We start from the raw sequence: 8,111 nt of genomic DNA on the forward strand, positions 1-8,111 counted from the left end.
CTACATGCTGACCAACCTTCAACACTCCTCCTTGGTTGGCATGTTGCAAACTCCTAATTTATTCCTTAAGTGCTCAAACTTTGTTACACTAAGGGCCTTGGTAAAAATGTCAGCAAGTTGATCCTTTGAATTGCAATGAACTAGTTTCACTTCCTGAGCTTGCTCCATTTCTCTAACAACATGGACTTTAATACTGAAATGTTTTGTTCTTCCATGGAACACCGGATTCTTTGCAATTGCAACAGCAGATTGATTGTCACAAAAGATCTTTTTTCCTTCCCTTTGATGCACATTCAAGTCAGCCATAATTTTTCTTAGCCAAATGGCTTGGTTGACAGCACTTGCTGATGTAACATATTCAGCTTCAACAGTAGATTGAGCCACCAGTGTTTGCTTCTTCGAGCTCTAACTAAACATGGCTGAACCAAGATTGAAAGCATACCCTGATGTGCTTTTCATGTCATCAATCGAACCAGCCCAGTCACTGTTAGTATAGCCAACTAACTTCAGGTTTTTAGCTTTGCTGTACATCAACCCATAGCTCAATGTACCTTTGACATACCTGGGCACTCTTTTTCCAGCTTGAAGGTGCTTCTCATTGCTGCAATGCAAGAACCTTGAGAGCAAACTTACAGCAAACATAATGTCAGGTCTACTGGTTGTTAAATACAGCAAACAACCAACTAAACTTCTATAGGTTGTTTCACAAACCCTTTCAAAATCACCATGGCTTGATAGCTTTTCTCCAACAGCTACTGGAGTATTTGTTGCTTTACTGTTTTGCATTGAGAACTTGGTTAGAATTTTAGAAGCAAAGGCTTTCTGACTTAGGAATATCCCATGGTGTGTTTGTGTCACTTCCATGCCAAGAAAATAACTCATCCTTCTTAGATCAGACATCTCAAACATCTGCTGCATTTTGATTTTGAAATCTGTCAGTATTATTAGGTCTCTTCTTGTCATAAGCAAGTCATCCATATACAGGGATACAATAAGCTGAGTTTGTGCCCCTTCCTTCTTGACATACAAAGTTGGTTCGCTCTTGCTTCTTTCAAATCCTAAACTGACCAGGTAGCTATCGATCCTGCTATACAAAGCCTTTGGAGCCTGTTTCAAACCATACAAGGCTTTCTTCAGTTTGTAGACCATATGTTCTTTACCAGCTACTTCAAAGCCCTGTGGTTGTTCAATATAGATTTCTTCCTCAAGAAATCCATTGAGGAAGGCTGACTTCACATCGAGTTGGTGAATATTCCACTACATTTGTGTTGCTAAGGCAATCAGCAGTCTGATAGTGTCTAGCCTGGCCACTGGTGCAAAGGTCTCCAGGTAATCCAAACCATACTTCTGGCTAAACCCCTTAACAACCAACCTTGCTTTTAGCTTATTCAAGCTCCCATCAGCATTGTGCTTGGCTCGATAAACCCATTTCACCCCAATTATCTTCCTTTTGGCTGGTCTTTCAACCAGTTCTCATGTCTGATTATTCTCAATAATGCTGATTTCATTAGCCATTGCTTGCTTCCACCCTTGTTGAGCTTCAACCTCTTCAAAGCAGTTTGGTTTTGCTATGGCTACTTGAGCTCTTTCATAAATTTCAACCAAGGGTCTAGTGCCCCTGATTGGTTCATCATCAATGTCCATTTCAGGACCATTTTGATCTGACTCAATTTGGTCTGTTACAAAGTCTTCAAAAACTATCTGTGGCTCATTCTTTTCCCAATTCCAGTATGATTTCTCATCAAACACCACATCTCTGCTTACTGATACTTTGCTTGTTGAAGGATCCAAGATCCTATAACCCTTTTTAACTGTGCTATAGCCTACCAAAATACCAAGTCGAGCTCTTTTAGCCAGCTTGTCCCTCTTAACAGCAGGCACATGTGCATTGCAGATGCAACCAAAGACCTTTAGGTGAGCTAGTGATGGCTTGAAACCAAACCAGGCCTCAAATGGTATTTTCTGAGCCAAAGCCTTGGTTGGAAGCCTGTTTTGAATGTAAGTAGCAGTGTTGATTGCCTCAGCCCACAAGGTCATGGAAAAATTCTTCTCAATCATCAAGCACCTAGCCATATCCATCAAGCTCATGTTCTTTCTCTCACTCACACCATTCTATTGAGGAGTATAGATGTTTGTGAGCTTATGTTTAATGCATTTTTCATCACAAAAGACTTGGACGTGAACTGAGGTGTACTCAGTCCCATTATCTGACCTTAGGGTCTTTAATTTGCAATTGTTTCAGTCTCAGTAGCAGCCTTAAACTTCCAAAACATAGAGGCAACCTCTAATTTTTGCTTCAAAAAGTAAATCCAGTAAAATCTTGAGAAATCGTCAATAAACAAAATGAAGTACCTACTTTCATTAAGTGATTCTGTCTTCATAGGGCTACACACATCAGTGTGCACGAGTTGCAGCTTTTCTGAGGCTCTTCAGGCCTGATTTGAAGGAAATGAGAGCCTAGCTTTCTTTCCTAGCTGGCATACCTCACAAACCTCCTGTTTTTGAACTGAGCCAATGAATTTTTTAGCCAAATCATCTCTAGATAGTTGATCCATTGATCTGTAGTTGACATGACCAAGTCTTTGATGCCAAAGCTTAGATTCATCTAATGTGGCTGTATAGGCAGTGTCTAAGCCATTTGTCTAATTAACAACAAAGCTCTTACCAGCCATAGTGACTGCCATGAACTTGGATCCACTTGGATCACTGATTTGGCACTCCTTGCCTTTGAACACTACAGAATACCCTTTCTCTAGCAGCTTAGCTATGCTAAGCAGGTTTCTATCAATTTCAGGTACCAACAACACATTCGAGATGAGCTTGTTACCTATAGGAGTGCATATCAACACATCTCATTTACCTTCTGCCTTTATAAAATGACCATTACCAATCTTAACTTTGGTTCTACAGCTTTTTTCTAAGGACTTAAAAATGGCAGCATCTGGTGTCATATGGTTTGTGCAGCCACTATTCAAGAGCCAGCCATTCGTAAGCTTCTCTTGAGGAGTTAAGCATGACACAGCAAAAACTTGCTCATCATGGTCACTATCTTCTTTTGCTACTCGAGCCTCAGCCTTTGGCTATTGGGGTTGGTTCTGTCTTGGTTTGCCTTTGTTTTTGCAGACCTTTTCAGCATGCCCCACCTTTTGGCAATATTGGCATTGCACATCTGGTCTAAACCAACAATCTACTTCTAGATAACCAGGTCTTTTGCAATGTCTACAGGGTTGGTCCCTTCTTTTTCCAGAATCAAACTTTAGCTTGTCTTTCCAAGCCTTCTTGCCTTTGTAGGTAGTATTAGTCGAGGCAGAATTGGTTTTTGCTTGAAAGGTACCTTCTTGATGCTCCTCCAGTTTGCTAGCTCTTCTCTGCTCTTGTGCATAGAGAGCATTGATCAACTCTGTCAGTAAGATGCTGGTCAGGTCCCTTGAATCTTCAAGAGATGAAATTTTTGCCTCATACCTCTCTGGTAAGGTTGAAATGACCTTCTCCACTATCCTTGCTTCATTGAACTGCTTACCAAGGAGCCTTATGCTGTTTACCATAGCCATAATCCTGTCTGAGTACTGTTTGACAGTTTCTTCTTCCTTCATTTTCAGATTCTTGAAGTCCCTTTTCAAGTTTAACAACTGTTGTTGCCTTGTCCTCTCTGTCCTTTGAAACTCCTCTTTTAATTTGTCCCAGGCTTACTTTGGTGTTTCACAGGTCATGATCCTTGTAAAGATCACATCTGACACTGAGTTCTGGATGCAAGACATGGCCTTGTGCCTCTTGGTCCTTTCATCAGCATGCTGTCTGATTTGAGCCACTGTTGGATTGGCTTGAAGTGGCTCTAGTTAATGACTAAATGAACATAGTAGCCCCTTATTTATACTAGTGGCTTTGAACAAATTTGCAAAATTAAAGGCCACTAGCCATAGAAAATCAAAGAAACAAAATGTGCCCATGATATCAAAATCCCTACATAATCTCCCACTAAGTCAAAATAAAATTTTAGCAAATTACATCTTGGAAAAATTCTGTTTTGGCCCGCCTTCTTTGCTTCTTTATTCAATCTAGCCCAATTGTTTCCTTTTTCTTCTATTTAGCCCCAAACTGCACCCCTGTATAAAATTCAATATAAACATGGAAAAATCAGTGGTTCATTCTCATAAATGGACCAATTAAATTACATAAAATATGTATTTTTAGCATTTAATCAATCCATTTAGGTACCTTTGCAGCTTCATCAAAACTTGTTGGTTAAACAAAGACAAAATTACACCTCTTATACACATTTACTATGGATTTAGTTTTGATAACCTCAGCATCAATTGTATCAGCTGCACCAAATTCATTACTAGTCACACTATGTTTAGCATCATCAGTTGTATCAGCCTTTTTAGGCATTAACAAATATCATTAATAAAAAATTTCAATACATAACACGATTATAGGCATCAGATTTTAACAGTGCCTCAATACAAACAAGGGTTCCCTACAAATACACAAAAGATTCTTACTACAAAGGGTGATAGAATAATCGTGTTGAAAGTAGCTCCCCAATCAAGCTAACCTATCCGTACAGCGATTACCCTTCTTAAATATGTGCTTGAGTGAGATCGTGATGAACTTAAGCAATAGAGACTTGCAATCATTAACAATAGTGGAAAGAGTAATATTGATAGTATTATCATTATCTATGAGTTTAATAGCAATCTCAGAATCGCTTTCAATTTCAATGCTTCCTATATTAAGCTGCCATGCAAGAGATAATCCATTCCTAACTCATGACCAACTGGATATGTCTATGAAAACCACAAACTCATTCTCCCTTATGAATCTTTGAAATAGTCCCCGCTCCACCTTTGCCCAGATTGTCGATGAAGAAACCATCAGCAACCCTCAAACTTCTCTCCCATACATCCTTAGTCTCAAAAAAATCATTGCCAAAAATCTTCTTGTTCCTTCTATTCCAAAAGCACCAACAAATTATCCCAAAGCATATATCCCCATTTTCACCGCTCCCTCGCAAAGTAAGAAGGGTTTGATTCCAATAAGAGATGCTTATTGAAATCTTGATGTACTTACATAATTAACAAATTTTGTTCACTAAATACTTTAAAGGAAATAAAATACAAATTGTTAGTTTAAATATTTTCAGCAATATTTATTATTAATATAAGTTAGTTTATTATTAGAAAAATGTGTCACCTAATCTATTTATTTTTTAAATAATATTTATTTCAACTAAAAATAAATTAATACAAGTATCTCAAAATTAATATATAATTAAATAGAAAATAAATTTTAAATATTTAATATGTTGAATTAAAAATTAATTTGTTAACTCTTGAAATAAATTTACAAACTCTTCGACAGGCCATGGAAAAGACTCGACCTCAAGTGAATGCATGCGACTAAATTCCCTTTGACATTAAATATAATACTGGGTGTTTTAAAGAAATGATGATGATACAAACAGTACCCTTCAATCTATCAAAGTGCGCCCCCAAAGTTTACAAGTATTAAAATTACATATTAATTTGATTTATTGTATTAAGTAATACGTAAATTTTAATTTATGTAGCGATGAGACGGAATTGAACTCCTAATTTGCCTTGTTCCTTCGTGCGCTTACAATTCTCAACTCGTCTAGGCCCCAATACCATAAATGCGAAGGCCGCTCTTTGCCCCAAGTCTCCGGTAATAAGCTTCCATCACCATTTTGAGTTCATTCGTAAAGAGTTCAATGTTTTTTAATTAAGATGTGGAGTTTGAATGTAAAGAAAATATTGTTGAAACAATTTTGTTTTTCCCATTCTAATTTAACTCTATTAAGCCAGTTTTAAAATTTAAAGTTTTGCTAATATGTATTTAGAATATTTTTAAGAAAATATTTGATATATTATTAGTGGAGTTTTTAGACTCTGCAAGTAGGGTTAAAGGATTGATATAGTAAAATATTAAAAAATAGATATTTTAAAAAAAATGGACATGTCAATTTTTTAAAGTTTATCGTGAAATGAAAAAAACACTCTGCCTTAAAATTTTGGCATGTGTCTTTTTATAAAATATATTTTTTAATATTTTACCATACATCTATAAGATATTTGTCGATCCCCTAACCCTAGTTGTGAAGTCTAAAAACTCCACTAGTATGTACCAAATAATTTTTCTAATTTATATATTATTTTATTTATATCTATAATATATAATTATTCTAACTAAATTTGATATTACGGGTTAATTGTGCATTAGCTCAATAAAAAATTTACAATTTTTTTTTTAATTTTGAAAAAGATAAAAGGCGAAGTGTGTAAATGTTATGTAGCATAAAATTTTAAATATATTTTATTAATATCATCTATATATCTATCTATTATTAAAAGTGAACGATGTAAATATCTATTATATTGTAGATTGAGTCTTAGTTTGACTGGTATCGATATTATTGTTATTGCAGGAGGACGTAGATTCGAGTGTGCTAAATCGCATTATCCTCCCATTTAAGGGTTGAGAGGGTTATGAATAATTCTAAGCATTGTATCAAAAAGAGCAACTATGATAAAAACCTATAATGGAATGAATATTCAGAAAAATATCCAATACTTTTAAAAATAGAGTTCCCATAATATTAATCTACTTCAAAGTTAATAAATTTAAATATAAAATTTTAATTAATTTATTTAAATGTCAACAATATTTTTTTTCTCTATTTAAGTAGGTTAATAATTAAAAATAGTTAGTTAAGTGTGAACTTCAAATCATATTATGGTAAAGTATTAAAGCAATTTAGAAAAAGTAATCTCTTAGGTGACATATCTAAAATAAAAGTGGACACTCTCAATGATTAACACATCGCTATTTTTAATACTAAAAATTAGGTGAGATCAAGGCAATTATAAATTTATAAATGAATTTGTAATAAATGATAGGTAACACAATCTAAACTCATATTAAATTGGTATCGGATAAAAGTTTTAACAACTGCTTTAATTTAATAGTGGATCCAAAAATATGACTTAGGGGATAAATTTATATTAGAATTGTCGACTACATATTTTTACTATTAGTTTTCATGTATAATTATTCAACAATTAAAGTATATATATATTTATGATTTGAAATATGAATAAAATTAAAGTTTAACATATTAACATTCATAATAGCATTGTCCTTCCAATTTCTAATAAGTAATAAATCCAGAAATTAATATAATCTTAAACTATCTGAAAAAAAAAACCAAAACTAAAATATAATTTTTAAACTTTAAAAGGGGTTGGTGGTTTTTTTTTAGATTTAGGGTAGAATTTAAACTTTTAGGAAATTTAATATAATAAAATTAATTTTAAATAAATTTCTAAAAAGTTAGGAAAGAATGCCCCCACCTATCCCTCATATCCCGCCGATGCTCTCCATACAAGTGAAAAATATTAACATGCAATTTGTATATAAATATTATAATCTTCATAATACCTAATTGAAATTATATATTTTTATTAAAAATTAGCATACAATTGTATAAAAACAACATTAATTTAATTTAATAATCATATATTTTTAAATTTATTATACTCAAATAATTAATAAAATTTTGTTGCGAAATATTATAATATTCACATTTTAAATAATTTGGAAAATGCATAAAAAATTAAAATATAGAATAATTGTTATATTATGTTTTATTTTATTATATTTATTCATTTTTTCAAATAAATTTAATATGATATAATATAATTACGATTATTTTTATTTATATTTTATATTTAAAAAATGTTAAATAAAGTATGTTATGGTTTAACAACAATGACTTAACTTTAACGCTAAATCAGTTTAGAAAAAAATCTAAATGGAAAAATTAAGATAGTGAATGATTTAAAATTTTATTTTCTTTTATTATTTTATTATTTATTATAATCCTACAGTTACATTTGACTCATATTTTTATTTTTTTCATTATTAATTTATATTTTTTGAATTTTGAATTTAACCTTAAAATTTTCTTTAAATTATTTTTTATTAATATTTGTATGTAAATTATTAAATTAATTTGTTATATTAAAATATAAGCCCCGCACATTATATTGAAACGAACTTAAAATAGGCTAAATTACCTAGTTGGTCACCCA

This window comes from Gossypium hirsutum, chromosome D08, assembly GCF_007990345.1.
Source record: "Gossypium hirsutum isolate 1008001.06 chromosome D08, Gossypium_hirsutum_v2.1, whole genome shotgun sequence".
NCBI classification, from domain to species: domain Eukaryota; kingdom Viridiplantae; phylum Streptophyta; class Magnoliopsida; order Malvales; family Malvaceae; genus Gossypium; species Gossypium hirsutum.